Raw genomic sequence first — 20,234 nt, 5'->3', positions numbered from 1 at the left:
TACTTATTCCGGTCTGAGGGAATAATAAAATACAGACATTTTTGTAATTTTGCATTAAAAAGAAAAATCGGTTTACGTTGTTAATAAACGTCTTCATTGTTCAATTTATATGAGCCAGCACATAAACAATTTATTTGGTTTAAATAATTATTAACCGTCTTATTTCTTTTTTTTTTTTTTTTTAAATTAGATACATATTATTATAGGTGAACATTACTTTTAGCATCAAAAAATTACATTCTTGTTTTAGCAAGGCAGTGTAAGCTGCAGTCGTCAACTCTTTGTAACATAGAGCGGACGGCTACATGCAAATACCGAACCGTGAGTTAAACGACGTCACGGCAAGGAAAAAGCAAAACTACAAAAAGGAGAGCAGGTTCGATAAGACGATCATGTGAGAGACATCACAGCGGTAAAGAGAGAATGAGGAAATAAATGTCGTTACACTAAAAAAAAAAAAGCTAGTTGAAATTATTTTCTATTCTTTGCGACTGAGTTTACAACGTGTGGGTCCCGTATACAACGATACATCTTTCGTTAACTACATTTACTATTTTCCGTTTTTTTTTTAAAGAATACTTGTTTCTTTTGTCTTTTGCCGGTTTCTTTCCTTTTTAGATCGATTTTTTATTCTCTTACAGAAATCACTAAAATGATTGGTTGCTCGTTATTGACACACATTACTAAAATAGTCCATTTAAAAACAGAACCACAAAAAGATATTAAAAAATTATTATAAAAATGAAACAAAATACATAAATAAGGAAATCACTGCCATGAAACAAAAATCAAATCAAAAAGGATCCAAAGCAATGCTGGGTAAATGCAGCTCGTATATATATATATATATATATATATATATATATATATATATATATATATATATATATATACCCAAAGAATTCTGTGTAGCTTAATTGCCATATATTTTTTCAAAACTTCCCATGCTTCAGTTCAGTCTTGAAAGACAAAAGATACCCCTTAGGGACCGTAGCGCGTGTAATTGTGAGGCAAGGGTTGCGCAATCCCCCAACCACACCTCTCGTGAATCGACACTGCTTGAGTACCGTGGCAAGGAGAAGACCAGGACGACTTGAAACGATACCGAGATAAGCGGAGAGCATATAAAGCACCTAGAAGTCCCAAATGGTTACCCATTTAGTACTGACCAGGTTCAACGTTGCTTAACTTCGGTGATCCAGCGGGAATCGGTGTGTCATCGTGATTATGCTGTTTCAAAACTTACTAGCTAGCTTAACTCGCGTATCGATCACTGTTGAAATGAATACTGAAAATATTTACATAAAATTTTATGTAAATTCACAAAATAATAATAATAATAATAATAATAATAATAATAATAATATATATATATGTATGTATATATATATATATATATATATATATATATATATATATATATATATATATATATATGTATATATATATATTATTCTTTATGTAAACACAGTCATATCTTGCTATGATGTGCAGACCGTTTCGATCATCGTAGCAAGATATGACTGTATGTACATAAAGAATAATAATAAAAAAATAATGTACATAAAAAAATAATAAAAAACAATTTTTGGATACCTTTCTACCTTGAATATATATATATATATATATATATATATATATATATATATATATATATATATATATATATATATATATATATATGGTGGAACAATAAAAGTCGCTGTAAAGAAAACAACACTGCAGTTTTATTTTTTTATATTTCATTGAAGAAATCAATTCAGGAAACTTGATTATGCAGTAGAGCTGACATCTGTTCAATGCAGTCGACTTCAGCCTCAATCACCACCTGAATACGGGTCCGGAACTGGGAGTATAGCTTTCCACGAGTGCTGGTGGGAGCTCGGCGATTACTCGGCGGATGGCGGCGATCAGGGTGGCTTTTGTGTTTTGGGAGGTCATGTTGGTGATGTTCTTAACGAAGTAGTCCAGCGGATTCAGGTCGGGAAGGAGGGGGTCAGTGAGAGAAGGGCACAAAGGGATTAGTTATTTAGTGGACAATTATTCTAAATATAGATCTATTGTTCTTTTAGAAGTATCAGCAGCAGTGAATGTTGTTTCTATGTATTGACCTTGGATTGAAAAATATTTCCAATCATTAGTTTCTTTCAATCAATAAAAACGCAAAAATATTAAGTCCCGAAATTTTGCGCGTCTTATAAAAAGCCCCCAATACATAGCTTTCTTTCTATTTCTTTTTTTTTTACCTAAAAAAAACAACAACATGGGTGTGAACGTTAGAGTTTAGCCAGGAGTTTGTATTGAACACATCATAGCAATGACATACACGTGATGACAGAATATCACGAACTTCAACGAAGCACACACAAGTGGCTAAGCGAGTGAATATACACAATTCATACATACAGCATCTCACTGGCAAAACAGGCTTATACGCACACATATATAGTAGGGTAAATCGATTGTCAACTTTTTTTGGAAAATGTAAAATGTCGGAGAAGAGGAAATTGCACACACATATGGAGAGTACAAAAATATATATAAAAAAATATATTTCTAACATCAGCCGTTAGATGAGCATTTGATTTTAAAGATCGTCTACTTTGAGGCACGGAAAATCCTTATCTTTTGAAGATTTATATGAAATTATTTAGTATTTTACAGTTTTAATCATACTAAGTAGTGTGTTTATTTATGTAAATAAACTATACAATGACTGATATGTAAAAAATTACAAAAAATATAATTGTTCCCCCCGAAATCTTTTCAAATGCCACATTTTACTTTATTGTATTATAATTGTAACAGATAACAAAAATAATAAATTCTCCTGACTGCCAATGAAAAAAAGAAATGTTTTAATTCTGTTTGGAGAAAAAAGTTTTTATATAAATTAAACAAATTGTTTATCTTCCTCTAAGAATTTGTCTATGCTTGTATAAAACACAAAATTGGCAAGTACGAAATAAAGCCCTTTTTCTAAGATAATGTCAAAATTCTCCCTATTCTTCCATTTCGAAGCAAAAAATGGCCTCATTTCATGGCATAAAACTTTAGCAATTATATGTCTATGTCTTGCTTCAAGTCCATAGATTGATTGGCAGGCTTCAGATGTTAATTTTACGGCCCTTGCGACACTATGTGAATGTGCAGGCAAATCAGGTAACTCTGGCTTTCTGCCGCTCATCATTAATTCCTGAAATTCATGATCTTATAATTCTTCAGTCAATGCTGGCTCTGACACTCAACTTTGAGAAAGGTATATCAAATGTGACAAATGTAGAGCGTCAACATGTATTGTTGAATTTTTTTAAACGCTTTTTCGCTGGTTCTCCACTCCTGAAAAAGAGAAATTAAATTATTTTATTGACTTGAATGAATGAACACAAATTTTATTTATTTATTTTATTAAAATACTAATTTAAAATGGGCGTATAAATCGACGTACACAATTTGATCAGTTTTATATAAATAAATATTTACTTACTTATATTGTTAAAATTCTTTTTATAGCCTCTTTCTCATTTCCATTTCGTCTAATTTTAACATGGAAAAACTAAATATTTTCAGGCAAAATGGCAAAAACATCAAATCGAAGATTTCTTAAAGCAATTTCATGAATTTATGGAGGCTGTCATTACAACTTGCAGGTCACACGAACAAGATGAAATGTCAAATAATTTGACAAGAACATTTTTGGCAAATGCGGATAAATATTTTCTATTTATTTGATTAACTTTTTTAAAGCAGGTGTCCTGCAATTTCTGTACAATTTACAGTTCAATTAATAAGCTCAAACGAGGATTTACTGCCTTTCTATAAATAAACACACTATAATCTATAATATGATTTGCAATTAATTTTGAAAGAACAAATGTATTTAAAGTTGGATGAGAATTCTTCATATAATAACTATATTTGATAACTTGGCGGAAAGTAGAGGGTTCTGTTGTATTTAATGGAGAAGGTGGGCCCGCAAATTTTGTAGAATCAGTACTGCGTGTAGAAATAGTTCGTTCAGAAAAATATCTGCAAAAAAATATATTTTATGATATTGTTAGAAATTAAACAAAGGAAATGAATTAAAAATGAAATTAGGAAAAAAAGCTAAATATATATATAAAAAAAGCTAAATATATATATAAAAAAAGCTAAATATTAAAAAAGCTAAATATAAAAAAAGCTAAATATAAAAAAAAGCTAAATATAAAAAAAAGAAATAATAATTATTGTTTTACATACGGAACAGTATAAAACACAGGTCAAATAATTCTCAGAGAAATAGCCTTGAAAAGAAACTTTTTTAATACAGAATTATTAAATAGCACAAAGATTTAAAATATAACTTTTCCTTTTCTTAATAATTAAAGTTTGTTAAGACATGAAATGCAAAATGTAATTATTTTTATATTTGAATCAAGCCGGTCAACGCAGTAAACACACGTGAGTCTCTGAATAATAATGAAACCGATTACGTGACGGTGTTGTTTCTTAATTTATTTTAAACTAGGGGGGTACCCGGCGTTGCCCGGGTGTTTGTAGGTGTGTGTATGGGGGGGATAAGTAATATCCCTGAAACGATGTTAAAAAAATCGGAAAAAACAAAAAACAAAAACAAAAAAAAAACAGCGAAAAAAACGCTGTGTGTATAGGGGGGGGAGTAAACTAAAGAATAAGCGAAGTAAAAAAAATAAAGAAACGTTGTCCGCGTGGCTAAAGATGTAAAAGAAAAATATAGTTTTGGTCGTGAGGCTGGATTGAACCCGGGAGCCTTGACGCGGAGGTGAAACAAAGTCAAACCACTTAACCGTGTAGGCCAAGAGTAAGAGGAATTGATTACAGTGTTAAAATAAGGCTTATAAGCGAGTGAAAGAGGTTTGATTGACAGATAGCCACTAAATGAGGTCATCGCGGGAGCGTTACGAGATGATGTAGCATTATTTTATTTTTTTTGTTTTACTTCACATTAACGTTTATTAAATTACGTATTTCGTTTCCTGTCTAGACATCTCTCTCTATCTGTCTCTGTCTGTCTCTCTCTCTCTCTCTGTTTGCGTTTGTGTATGTCTCTCTCTCTCTCTCTCACTCTCTCTCTCTCTCTCTAACTTCGTCTTCCTTACTCTAAAGACTGTTACTAAAAAAGAAAATGGCGTCTGGCTGTTTTTTTTGTAAAAACTTCGATCGTTAATATTTTTTGTAAGCGTATTTTTTTTACTTCACATTTTTGGCTTGTTATTTTTCGTTTAACTATCGTATCTAAGTATTTAATGTGCTAATAACTTTGATAACGTTGTCATAGCGTAGAAGTTCATCGTTTAGCTTGTGTGAGGGTTAAATTTTTTTTTTTTTTACCGATAACAACATTTTTAAATTTTAAATTCAGACTGCCATTAGAGCTTGCTGACGTCAAGATTACGTGACATGACTCAGCGGGTTTTAAAAACAAGTTGACCCAAAATAAATGGCCCCGTGTATACTTTATGTAGAAGAGTTGGCGCCCGTATTTTTTGGGGCAGTTATAAATCGATTAAAAATATATGGCTAATTTTTCGATATTTGTCGTCCGGAGGGTGGGGCTTTAATATGATCCCAAGTTTGTGAATTTTTGTTCCGTCGGTCAAAAGTTTTTAGCAGACACACAAACATACATACATACATACATACATTTTCGCTTTTATATATATAGACTAGAGAGGGGTACCCGGCGTTGCCCGGGTGTTTGTAGGTGTGTGTGAAAAAAACACGAAATGTGAAAAAAAACAGGTGCCCGTGAAAAAAAACGAAGCCTTGACGCGCAATTGGAAAATAGTGAAGTGTGAAAAAAAACAGGTGCGCGTTTTTGATTGACGTGGCGGCGATAGGTATTCAGCAGTTAGCATTTTGTGCGGGACAGTTTTTAATGAGGTCAATAAATCGGTTTGTTTGTTTTTAAAAACCCGCTCCCTGTTTATTAGGGGGAGCGTCTCGTCTCGAAATGAAAGCTACCGTCTTATATGACGAGATCGACATTAACCAAACGTTACTTAGCTCTCTAGAGACCACTGGGTTTCGTTTTTTGTTTATACCGAAAACCGAATGCAACGCGTGCCGATGCGGGAAATGTGGAATAATTAACGTCTGAAAGTCAATAAAATTAAATAGACAGGCGAGCTCCGTGGTTAAGTGTGAGATATTACAATTTATAGATAATATAAAAAGTTTTAAGAAGTTGTAAAGCGAGCGGGCGCTTCTCTGAAAGAAGCCTTTTGTGGACATCGAGGAAAAGCGTACATACATACATACATACATACATACATACATACATACATTTTCGCTTTTATATATATAGATGAAATATTTTTCAGGATTTCTTTTTTTTTATCGACTCTGATTAAGTTTTCTGAAAAAAAAAAAGACATAAATATTACAGACAAAAGAAACAAACATTGCTTACGCTATCTTTATTTTTTTCTTCAAAACCGGCATTAATATGGCATGCTTATTCTTTCATTTAACATCGGGATCTGGCGAAATAGCGACGGAAGATTGATTTTTTCAATCTTTAAATTCAATTGCTCAAAAACCGATAGAGTTTCGGAAAAAAATATTTTGTGTGGTTATTCTCAATGTTATTTGACAACTTTATTTGCATAGACATAGTCGTAATACCAAAATCGACCTACCCTAGTATATAGTTATACATATTCCATTTAAATGCGTTTAAATGAACGCGGCACCAACCGAAATCAAGATCTGTAATTAATTTCTGCTCACGGACAAACACCTTTCTGTTACATGAATGTTCTAAAACTCTTTATACTCTCGTTTTGCATAAGTTTTTTTTTGTATTGTTTTATTGATGTTGTCAATTAAAATTAATCATTTTATGTGGTAAAAGCTGATTAACCCATTTTAGGAAAAATAATGAACTTACCCAGAGACTATAAATATAGTTGTTAGAAATAGCAATCTGCTATGATTATCTCCCTTGGACATTGTGAAATGCTATTGACAGTTTTTTCTTTTGATTGTATTTTTGACTTACGTGTTAAAACTTAACGGCCTCTTTTATTTGTAACTAGCATGGCTGCCCAGCGTTGCTCGAGTGTTTGGAAGTGTGTGCTGAACAAAAAAAAAGTGGTAGTAGGCAGGCAGGCTGGAACCTGTACTACGATGGAGGAAAAGAAAGTGAAAAAAGAAACAAAAACGTGACGTCTTTGCTGTTGCGCCCATCGCCAAACCGGAAGTGACGAATATTTAGGCAATCGAAAGGAGAGGATAACTTTCGAAAATATCAGCGAAAAAAGCGACCCCTCCCTGTAGAAAAGTGCCCAGTTAATGGTGAGGGAATTAATTTTTTTTAGCCAATTTTTCGATATTTGTCGTCCGAAGGCTCAAGCTTCAAAACGATACTGATCTCGTAAAAATTCGTCGCGTTTGTCGAAAGTTTTTGCAAGATATACATACATACATACATACATACATACATTTAAACAGACAAGTGAGCTTTATAGATGTAGACGATATTGCTCACAACTGTGTACAAATCAGTCTAAAAATGTAAATAAAGTGGCCCACAAGTCTCTCACGATGTGTGTCTGTTAATAAGTAAAAGCCTTCCAACGTATTTGTATTCCTTTTTTTTTTTGTCGTCAGCTTCCAGCATAAAGTCTGTTTTGATCTTTTGGCTTTAACAATTAATAATCATGTATAACACGTTGGAGGTAGTGATTCGTGGCAGTTATGGCCCCAGAATGATGACGTGTACTCCTGCAACTTTTGCTAATACACATTTTGTTTATTATACCACTGTGTTTGTCATGATTATCATCAGCCGGCAAGGCCACAACATTGCGACGAGGGATTCCAAACTTACATCACTACAACACTTTCTCTCTTCATCCGCACTCTTCAGCATTCATTGGGTAGATTTTGTCGTTGGCAGTATCATTTCGGTATTTTGTAAGGAGACAAAAAGAAATTTGAATGCTTAACAAATTACGAATAAAGGGTTACTTCCGAAATTAACAGCGTAAGGACCGACTACTGTTGTATGCTGGGGAAGTATATATTATGTATATATGTGTCTCTTGTATATGCATGTATGTTTGTCTAAACTCATGCATCGTCTACTGGTATAAAATGTTCTTTTAATGAATGTGCTTAGGCTTAGTGTATATACGTTGATATATACATGCCACAGTCATCTATATGACGTGTGTATATACGTGTGTTCGTCTATCTAGTTTTTATACTTTGTTGAATTGATGCCTGTTTAACACAACAGTGTTAATATATTAACAGATACAGTTTAACGACGGGCATGTAACGTTTACAACAGAAAGGGACAAATAACAGTTCTCAGGGGTTGTAACATCGGGACAATTGGGGAAACATATCTGGCCCGTCTTTAATCTTATTTTACGGATCTTCGGAAAAGCTGCAAATCTCGGGTTGTCTTTTCAGCATCTTTATTTACCGATGTTTCCCCATTGGAAGCTGCAACGCTAGTCTTGGACTAACGCATTCTGATCCCTTCTATTGGGAGCCTTAACTGTCTGTGGACAATCTTTCTCTCTCTCTCTCTTTCTCTCTCTCTCTCTCTCTCTCGACTCTAACTGCGTCCGCTCTTTCTCGCTTCTGATCCTTGACTAAAAACATCGTAGTGTCTTTCAAGCTCTACACTAATTCCATGCCACTTTAAGTGACCACCATGTAAGACTACGTCAGGCTCATGAGGTCAACCGGTTTTTAAATTATTGTTGCTGTTCTAACGTTCTTTTCTATTAAAACATTTTTGACATAAATCATTTTTTCTGTAAATATATGTTTCGCTATGATAACATTCTATTTTTACAAATATTTTAACGATCATGATAATCATCGGCTAACAAATCTTCGGTGTTGCCCGGCCAATATCTAACACCACACACACACACACACAAAAAAATAATAATAATCTGCAAGACATCAAATAGTTCCTCAGTTGAAATGCAGAAATTATGAGAACTACGACTAGAATAACATACCTGAAAGGGGTAAATACAAAGAAGAAGAAGGTCAGGAAGAATAATGAAAAGAATTGAAAAAAGGAGGGGTGGGGGAGAAAAGTAATTAGAAACAGGCAGTAGATAAATAGAGAATAGACAAGAAGACGAAGGAAAACAGTGGAAGAAGAAAAGAAAGGAAAGAAATTTATGAAGAAAGAAGAAACAGAAAAAGGAAAAAAAGAAGGAGAAATAAAAAAGAAAGAAAAGATGAAAAGAGGAAAAGATGATGCAAAAAAAAAAAAATGAAAAATACGAAAGTATGAAAACAAAGCGGTATTTACTCTAGGCAGATTAAACCGGCTTCCTTTGGAGGAGGAAGTTTTTAGGGAATCTGAAATACACAGGCGGTCCCCAGTCGCATGTATACCCAAATCAGGATGACGACATTATGTTTTTGCTGTTAATGCAAGGAGGTGTCGACAGCACATGGTACTACTAAATGATTGACCACGTTCAACGTTGTTTAATTTTGATGATCTATCAAAAAAAATAGTGTGCCAACGTAATTATGCCGTGAATAATAATAATAATAAGATAGATAAAATGTAAAAAAAAAAAGTGAACGAAGGAAAAGAAGAATAAAAAAGACACATCAAAACGTAAAGAAAAGAAGGAAAAAAGAAGAAGGAAAGGGAAAAAGAAAATGGAAAAGGAGAAGTGAAAGAAGAAAAAAGAGAAGTAGAAGGAAAGAAGACGAAAAGGCAGAAACCAGAAAAAAGGAGAAAAATGAAAAGAATGAGAAAATGGAAAGAAGAAAAAGAAGAAAAAATAAAAGAAGAAAAAGAAGAAAAAAGAAGAAAGAAGAACGTGTGAATAAAAATCAGAGAGAGAGAGAGAGAGAGGGAGAGAGAGAGAGAGAGAGAGAGAGTTAATAAAAAAGGATGGACGATACAGTGGAACGATAAAGAAAAAGAAACAAACGCAAAATGAATTAAAAAGGAAAAAAAAAATTACAAAATTAATAAAAGATTAAAAAAAAAATCGGTCGAGACGAAAACGTAAAGTTTTCATTCTCATCTCGTTATTGGATGGAAACAGGATGCAATGTTTTTAGGTTGAAAAGAAGAGAACGTAAAGAAAATAATCTGAAACAGACTGACGAAAGCAATGACAAGATCCGTTTCATTACTTTGCGGCGTTCGTTGCGTTCATTGGTCCATTTCGTATCTACTTTCGTTCTTTCAACCGGACAACTCGCGTCGTTGTTTCCACGAGTCCAAAAAGTCAATGTCCTTTTCTTTCTTTTCTTTTTTTTTTTTTTTTTTTTTTTGAGGAGTGTCGACTAAGTCCTCTTACTAAATCTCGGCCTCACGCAAATTAGGCCGATTTACGAAGCCGGCATTTACACTTCCGGAACCACTCACTTTTTCTTTCTACTTTTTGGTCAAGATCAAAGTGTAGTATCTGTTCTTCAGATGCTGCACTTCCATTTCTTGTTCTCTTTCGGTGGAGGAGCAGTCCTTCACGACTGAGACAATTTTTATTTTTGCACCTTTTCTCCACGTTAAAAAACGACCCTGGTGCCTAACTCTGTCTCGTGGGGAGGCATTGTAAGTAGCTATAACAAAGGGTTAATATACTATTTATAAACATAAGTAAGTGTTAAGTATTTTATTACCTTTTTTTTTTGTTTTGTTTACAGATTTCCATCTTTCTAACGCACCTATATAAATTTCATGTTCGTAAGTACGTTATCACCTTTCACCCATATATTAAAATAAATAGATAGTGATTGGTGATTTATCTGATGCCGCTAATGTAAATACTTTTGATTTTACCTATTTTAAAATGAATTGTTCCAAAATCAAATTATATCACTCCATTGACTAAAACTACAATTTTTAATGACTGCATTTAAAAAAGTGACCTTCGTTTTATTTAAGAATATTTTAGTTGACAATGACAATTATTTCATGTAAGGAAAAAATAATTCTTGAAACTATCTCCCAACCCCCGAGAGACGTTTTTTAATTTTTTTATTGAAATCTTTCCAGACAAGGTGTCAAGCCACTTATTGTAATCACCATACAAGAATAAAAGTTGATTATCGCAAAACCTCGAGATGCCTATTTACCTTAGTCTCAAAAAGACCAAGGGTATAGGTAGGGAAAAAAAACAGTCATTTGGAAGAGAGTTTCACAAACAGATTTTTTAAAATAAGCTACTGAAATATGAAGCTGAGATGCAAGAGAATAGATCAGACAATTCTGAAAGACACATGCCATAATAGTATTAATAATAAAAAAAACGGACTATCTATCTATCTATCTATCTATCTATCTATCTATCTATCTATACTCCTATAAATTCGCCTTTTCCGGTGTGTATTGATATTCATATTAAAATCCCTTTCTCTATTTATTTAATGTATTTATTTGCTTCCCCACGAAAACAAATTAGGTACAAGACCGTTTTTAATATGGGGTAAAAACCAGCTCCCCTAAAAGTAGGCAAAAAGGGGGCACTCTGGTTACCAAAAATAATAATTGTCTCAGTATAGAGGGTTTCCCCTCCATTGACTGGTACAAATTATCTTAAGTGCAGCATCTGCAGACAGATACTACACTTTGATCCCGGCCCGAAGGCCAAGGTATTTATTTGCTCCCCCACCGAGCAAATTAGGCACAAGGCCGATGTTTAATGTGAGGAGTGAAGGGGAAATGGGGACCAACTCCCCGGAGAGGAGGGGAGCTGGATAGTGACAATTGGTATGAAGGGTTCCCCATACATTGACCAAGGTTTTATATGTTGGATTTCCCCCACATATGGTCTTTGCTTGCATTATCTGCCGGAACAGATGGTATTTATTTGCTCCCCCACTGAGCAAATTAGGCACAAGGCCGTTTTTAATGTGAGGTAAAAACCAGCTCCCCTAAAAGTAGGCAAAAAGGGGGCACTCTGGTTACCAAAAATAATAATTGTCCCAGTATAGAGGGTTTCCCCTCCATTGACTGGTACAAATTATCTTAAGTGCAGCATCTGCCGGAACAGATGCTACACTTTGATCCTTGCCCGAAGGCCAAGAACAATAGAAAAAAGGCAAGCTCTTTTCTATTCATTTAAAAAAACATACAATTTTCTTATATATGGGCCGTGGAATTGCACTCACTAGCAAAATATCTAGCTAATTTGCATATTCTTTTAAACATTCACTTTAATTAATTCCCAATTACTTTCTTCGGTTTTCTTATGGGATGATCGTCTTCAGTTAACTATTTCGTACAATTATATACATACAGTTGTTCTACACGATTTATACTTGCGTAATATTTGCGTAAAAAGTTTATAGTAAACACAAATTTGTTTCCATATATATTTATGTATACGTATATATTTTTGTTTAACTAATTTTGCCTACCAAACTCCTCCTAGAGTTTTTTTTTATCTACAGACATGAAACTTCATATATAAGGTACGGGTTCGTGCCTGCCTGCCTTCTACTTTTTTTAAAATTTTGTTCAACGCACACCTACAAACACCCGTGCAACGCCGGGCTCCAAGGCTAGTATATACATATATATGTAAATTCGTATTCATGTCTGTTTGTTTGTCTGTTTACAATTTGATTAATATATACAAAAGGGTAACTACTTGACGCTTTCATTTATTTCTATATATAGTAAGATTCTTGCAAAATATACAATTAAGAGGCCATCTCATTTGCATATTACATTAAGGAAAATCGATTTTACTAAATAGCGATATGTTAGTTAATGTTTCTAGCGAGAGAATTTTTTTTAATGTTCTATTTAAATTGTTGTTTAATAAACTTTAAATAAAAATTTAATTGATAATATATTTAATTTAATTTATTTGGAATTATTTCCGAGATCGACTTTTTTTAAAGACGGAGAGTTATCTCCCCTAGAAACATCACCATATGAAATAATTTGGTAATCTCAATAAGTCTTTTTAACTTGAAAAATAATTCTGTGTAGACAGAAAAATGTTTTTTTTAATATAAAAAAACACTTACGAATAAACTGAAAAAAATTAATTTGTTTGTTTTTAATATTCTTGAACGGCTATACAGAAACTTTGACTGCTTCGAATTCAAACTTCAGCCACACTTTTAGAAACAAAGTAGGCCCCCTCAAAAAGAGCAAATTGAAAAATCCCCCCCAAGCTAACTGAAAAGTTCCTTTATTTACGCAAAAAAGCCAGTTAAAAAGCGCCTTTACAAAAAATTTAAAATAATAATTAAAAAATACGTATATTACGCACGTTTGGCTAATTTTATTTTTTTTTCGGTCGTTCAGGCACTCGTTGCAATTTTTATTGAAACAAATGTTGTTTTGATGTATTTATTTATCAGTGCAGGGTGTCACGATTAACACCGGTCGATGGATTCGAACCCGGCAATGGAAGCTATCTCTAGCTTAATTAGCAAGGACCTAATCCATCCGGCCACCGTTAACGCGAGAAATACTGATGAAATTTTAACATTTATTTTTAAATGTTTTTTTTACTTTTATTTATATATCTCTCAGAGCGATCTAATCATTATATGATGCTCTGCGCATATACACACACACACATATATATATATATATATATATATATATATATATATATATATATATATATATATATATGTGTGTGTGTGTGTGTGTGGAGAGAGAGGGAGAGTGATATATGTGTATGTCTCTGTGTGTGTGCGTGAGAGAGAGTGAGAGAGAGGAAGAGGAGAAGAGAGGGAGAGAGAATTGCAAATTATTTAATATTTCTACGAAGTCATGGCTAACGGAACGAGAGCATACCACCCCCGTGGATTAATTAAAGGGAACCCGTTCGGTGGAATTCCGTGCAGATTCACGAGTTCGACAGAAATATTTCTAAAGACAATAACACACACCTGAAGAAGATCACAGGTTATATCGGCCGAACCGCTGTGAAAATAAGTCGCCCGAATAATCCAAATAACACAAAAAATATCTAGACGACTAAAAGATTAATGTGTAGTTTCAACAGTTTATCAGGTTGAGGTGTCTTCTATGGTGTGTAGTTGTTTTCAAGGTTTAGGGTCATCGTTTGTTTCAGGTCAAGGATAATTAGAAATATGTAACAGTATTCGGTTTTTACAAGAGATTTTATTACATCTATTTTAAATAATTGAAATAATACTTTTTGACAAAGCAACGGTTGCAAACACGTTAGTCTATTATATTAAACTTATCTCTGGTAAAGAAAAACAGTTGCTATACATTAGTGTTAGGAATTGTATATATTAAAGAAAGATAGCGGCAAATTCGAAGAAATCCCACGTTATGAGAGCAGAAGCTGTATAGAAGGTGTCCAAAAAGTCACTGAAGAGTTTTGAACTCAAATAGATTTCTTATTTTTGATGATGTCTTTCTGTAATTTTGCCACAATCCTACAATCCTACATCCAAATCCTACATCCAAAATGTAAACAGTATTTATCTTCTCTTCTTCTTCTCTTCTATTCTATCTTCTTCTCTTCTCTTCTATCTTCTCTTCTCTTCTTCTATCTATCTTCTTCTATTCTATCTTCTTCTATCTTCTCTTTCTATCTTCTATCTATCTTCTATCTATATAAATAAAATGAACTCATTTTTTTCCGTCTGATTTTGACATTAATAGGATTAAAAATCAAGATATTTCATGCAAATATAATATGCACAAACGGCAGAACAATATCTGAGGTGTGTAATAGGCTTATTATTTCTCAAATTCCTCGATAATCTTAGATTTCTATACTTTTTCTGCTGAGAAGTCACGGCCAAAATCGGTTAAGATCAATGGAAGTGGTAAAATATTTTCTCTCTAATAAATTCCTCCTCCCCCTGCCACCACTTAACACCGTTTGGGGATCGTTCACAAGGAACAGTTGAGAAGAGAACACCGGTTTGGCTTCGTAGTTCTTTCATGTGAAGTCATTTAAAATCACTAAACTAAGCTGCAATGCTCTGTGGCGTAGTGGTTAGCGTGCTGGACAATTCACATTATATTTTTACGTTCGCACCGACCTACCGTAGTCGTGTTTTTTTTTCTTTTTTTTCCTAAACAACTGGAATGGACTTTTCTTGGTGGCCGAACTGTTAACTTTGCAGATGTTTTTTTTTTTTTTTTTTCACACTTTATTTTCCTACTTTTACTCATGACTTCGGGTTTGATCCTTCCTACTTACCTACCATAACATTTTTTAAAACTCCCCCCCGTCCCGGAAACAAACACTCGAGCAACGCCGGGTACCCCCGCTAGTTAAAAATAATGTCTTTTAAATATTGCCCACATTTTTACTCTTTTCAAAACATTATTCATGGCGGATTGCAGAATCTCTGGATTGCGATTTAACTCCCTTATTTCGTTCCTGATGTTTTCCTTCGATTCTTGCAGGGTTTGGAGTTTGAAGTTTCGAGGTCTCCAGCTCGCAGAACGAAATAAGGGAGTTAAATCGTAACCCAGTGATTCAGATGAATAATGCTTTGGAAAGAGCACAAATATGCGAAGCTGAAATTGAGCAACATTTAAAAGACATTATTTTTCATAAATTGATACTGTTTGAATTTTGCATTTTATTTAAATAAAGTCCAATTGTCTTAGTCAGATTGTGTTAAAATTGCAGAAAAATATCATCAAAAATAAAGAATTAATTAAAGTTCAAAATCCTTCAGTGATTTTTTGGAGACCCTATATATATATATATATATATATATATATATATATATATATATATATATATATATATATATATATATATCACGAATGGACCGTGGTATTAATTGTCCATATTTTTATTTAATTTTTCTATCATCAACCCCCACTTAATCGCTGCTTCTGCTTTAAGCTAGAACTAATAAACATATATATATATATATATATATATATATATATATATATATATATATATATATATATATATATATATATATAAAATAGAATAAAACTAAAATAAAATTACACTTTGTCTCGGCAGCCGTTTTAAACGCATATCTTATTTTTCTTTTATTAATATTATTGTAATTTTTCCCCCCTTTTCCTTGTACATATTTGTGAATTATTCCACAGATTTCGGCCTTTTGGATTATTTTGGACCATCTTCCAATTACGCGATTATTCCCTTGGATGTTACTTGTGCGAATGGAAATTTAATTAACTTTCTTGGATTTACATTTTTGGATTTTACCGTCATTGTATACTTTACCTTTCACCTGACTATCCATTCACGTGAAATCACCTTTTTCTGCACCATATTCCCTCTGGTTCACTTTTTGCTATCAAGTAAGATCTTTGACTTACTTGCAGTTTCATCAAATACTTTTGTATGCAAAATCCGATCCCGCACTTTGCTAGTTCCTACACTCTGATGAGAAGGAAACTATTTCTTCGAAACTCCACGGATTAAGGACTATCCACTTATTAAGTGTTTCCTTTTAAGATTAAATATGTTTTTAAGTCTTTTTTAAAGTGTTTTTTTAACATGTTTTATTAACTATTTTCTCTCTTATATATATATATATATATATATATATATATATATATATATATATATATATATTCTTTTGATTCGGCAAAAATAATGAAGATCGAATTCACATAACTTGTTTCAGTGTCATTATATGCAAACCAGTCAAGCCAATCATGCGCAACACAAATTCAAGATGGTCGACGATTCAAAAGCAGTGGCAGTATTCAACAATTGCGTGTTGGTTGGAGGCGACGGGGAGTTTCTGCCGAGGAAACGTCTCAGTGTTACCATGACAACAAAGATCCATAAAACAAAAAGAAAAAAAAAAGAAGGAAGGAAAAATTTTCCATGACATTTAATCAGTAGACCGAAGAGCAAAATAGAGATAGTAAACAATTGTGGTTCAAAGAGAAAGAAGAAAAAGGTAGAAAAATACGCACAAGTACAACATTGGATGACTGTATTCTTAAGGATATGAAACTCTTGAATTTGTAAATTATTTAATAGTACGACGTGACCGTCCCAAAGAGTGGTAAGGTTCCCCATTTGGGGAAGGTGGAACCCCCCGAAACTCTGGAGAATGCCGGGCAACTATGCCTGTGTTATTTGTTAAGCAATATTGTATGCCCGGGTAGCGGCGGCCGACCCTGATGAAAGAAAGAGTTAAGTTATGAATTTTATTATTTTCTTATAAAACCGAGATATAAATCTGATTGTTTGGTGAAAGTGACAATCTGATGTCATCTTGTGAAACATACCGAAATATAATTTCGTTTCTGAGTCCAGACGAGGGGTCACGGGGTTAACCTCTCCTGATCGTATGAACCATATCTGCGAGCGTTCGCAGATTCGCAGATTCACAGGTGCATGCAGAGAATCTGGAATCCCTCTAGGATAACGTACCCATCGGCGATTAGCCTAGAGAGCAACCTTCCATACCCCGATGCCTCTGTACATAAGTGAATACCCGCGCCAAAATCAGTTAGTTGGCGCTGTGTTTTGAGCGAATCTAATCCTAATCGAAGCGTCGTCACCACTCCTTTCTCTTCCCGTCCACCGCTACCACCAAAGTTGAGAGTAATTAAATCTAATTGGGACTCATTAGTGTTTGTTAAAAATGAACAACTGAACGATTATATATAAGTGTATATCATATTTTGTATAATCGAAGAATTAACCAAGTAGAATAGAGATATCTGAGTCTGTCTTTCTTTTGCGCGCATGAAAATCTATTTAATTCCAGCATGACAGCGGCATATCAACACGAAGAGTAATTGACACTGACCAACCAAATCAACAAGTCCTACTGCGCCAAGAGATCTTACAAAGAATTCCCTGTGAAGAACGAGCACAACGCGTATGTGACAAAGGATCCCTATTTAGGGATCGCTGAGGGTTCACATCTGTTGTCGGTGACACGGAAAGGTCACAATAGAACCGGTTTATGCCGCAAGAAATAAAACATGAACTATATATTCCTACTACAATATAGTAAAGAATTGTTACTGCATCTCTATTGGTGCACAAGAAGTAAAACATCGGGAAAGTAATAAGAGTTTAATCGTAATCCAGAGATTCTGCAATCTGTCATGAATAATGTTTTGCAAAGAGCACAAATATGCGAAGCTGAAAATGGGCGACATTTAAAAGACATACTTTTTCATGGAGACTATTTGAATTTTGCATTTTATTTTAAAAAAAAAGTCCCAATGTATTAGTCAGATTGTGTTAAAATTACAGAAAGATATTGTTGTGTCGTGAGAGAACAGTGAAAATAAGAACAATCAAGTCGAGGTTCGGTTAAGGAACAAGTGTATTAACAATAATGTACACAGATAGGAAAGCCTATCTATCTGCTGAGCACTCGGATAGCAGTTGAAGTGCAGTCGCATCTCTCTCACCGGTGTTGGAATTACTAGTGCTATTTATAGTGCTAATCGGTGTAAATTTCTCTGTTCAAGGAAGGCCGGTATAACAGATATGATACAAAATAACGAATCAATTTAAGTTCCACACCCTTCAATGACTTTTTGGACACCTTATATATATTTCTATTAGTTCTAGCTTAAAGCAGAGGGAGCGATTAAGTGGGGTTTGATAACATAAAAAAATAAATAAAAATATGGACAATTGATACCACGGTCCATTTTTGATGAAAACCGGATGCAAGTTTTTAGGTCGAAAAGAATAGAACGTAAAAAAAAAAAAAATAATAATAATCTGAGAGAGTTAAATCGCAATCCAGAGATTCTGCAATCTGCAATGAATAAATTTTGGAAAGAGCACAAATATGAGAAGCTGAAAATGGGCAACATTTAAAAGGTATTATTTTTCATAAATAAAGATTGTTTGAATTTTAAATAATTTAAAAGGATTCCCAATGTCTTCGCTAGAGTGTGTTAAAATTACAGAAATATGTTATCAAAAATAAAGAATCTATTTTTAAGTTCAAAACACTTAAGTGACTTTTTGAACACCCTGTATATATAGCTTTTGTTCTTGCAACGTGGGATTACTTTGAATTTGCCGCTATCTTTCTTTAATATATAAAATTCCTCAGGCTGTTTTTCTTTACCAGAGATAAGTTTAATGTAATGTAGTGTTTGCAACCGTTGTCTTGTAAAAAAAAAAATAATAAGTTCCGTGCCTATTCGGAATCTTGACTCGTTATTCCAAGGGAGGTAACTGAATTTACTAAGGATTTAAAAAAAAAAATTCAACAACTTCATTTAATGTATCTATCAAAGTTTTATAACATCAATAACAAAAATAAATAAATAAATAAATAAATAAAGAATGTAACGATATAATTGTTTCTTGAACAAAACATTCGAGTAATTGTAAGAAAAAAAGCCTTTTGGACTTTTGCTCAAAATACCAGTGTAGTATCTGTTTTAATACTCCATTTTACCTTTTCTGACCTCAATCAGTGGAGGAGAAATCCTTCTAACCTGAAGCAATTTTTATTCTTGGGGAGCTAGATTTCCCTCACATTAAAAACAGACCTTCTATCTAACTCTGCCCTCGTGGGGAGGCAAGTAAACACGAACTATTTTAGTAAAACAGAGTTACCGTCCTTAGAATAACGGGTTGCGACTCTGAATTGCCAGGCCCGCACTATGAACCAAACTTCATCTCCTGTTTCATTGGCATAATATTGCATCCCTGTGATCTTTTCACAGGTACTTCCACGGAAGTGTACCGACCGACTTACAACAGCTGTAACCCCACCCCTCAACGTAAATACCCCCGAAAAACTGAACTGCAAGCAAATTTACCCCTTCACTGTAGAGGTTCCCAGATGCCGAATACCGAAAATCTTTCAACTCTAATAATTTCTTTCTTATAAGAGCTTGCTTATATAATTACCTCCCTGCTTCCTTTTCGTCGACTTTTTTCAACATGCGAAACTATAAATGAAATGTGAATAAACGTCTTGCATAGATAATCCCTAAAAGGTTAGCTCCTAATCATGGTAATCTCTTACATACCAGAGTGAAATAAAAGTACTGCCTGAGAGGGCCCTGGCTGTAGGGTGCTGCCGGGATTGCCCAGGCAACTTATGTTAGGCTGGTGTATCCTTTTTTTTTAGAGGCGCTTGTTTGACTGTCCCATTCTTATGACCTTGTGTCACATCTTTTTACGGTGCGTAGGAAATAAATACCCTCTTAACTATTGCAACAAAATATAAGGGTCAAAAGTTACTTTAATGAGATGGAATGATTGTCACGTGATGTCACTTAACAATAATGAAATCAAACTAATTCGAATAAG

At 33.7% G+C, this 20,234-nt stretch overlaps 1 long non-coding RNA gene across 2 annotated transcripts in view; it reads right to left on the bottom strand.

Annotated features, from left to right (window-relative positions):
• Positions 1-2,843: 2,843 nt before the first annotated feature.
• The window catches only part of LOC145241617 (uncharacterized), a 93,203-nt gene continuing 75,812 nt past the window's right edge, over positions 2,844-20,234 (bottom strand). Inside the window, exon 4 of one of the 2 annotated variants that reach the window (XR_013862590.1) lies at positions 2,844-3,339. This is a non-coding gene — a long non-coding RNA (uncharacterized LOC145241617). Of the gene's footprint in view, positions 3,340-3,362; positions 4,030-20,234 lie in introns of those variants that run through there. The other variant, XR_013862591.1, reaches the window with a different exon arrangement.

This window comes from Euprymna scolopes, chromosome 2, assembly GCF_053919585.1.
Source record: "Euprymna scolopes isolate OS-2025 chromosome 2, ASM5391958v1, whole genome shotgun sequence".
Lineage (NCBI taxonomy): Eukaryota > Metazoa > Mollusca > Cephalopoda > Sepiida > Sepiolidae > Euprymna > Euprymna scolopes.
The sequence above is the reverse complement of the archived record's forward strand: the minus strand, read 5'-3'. Positions and strand labels throughout refer to the sequence as shown.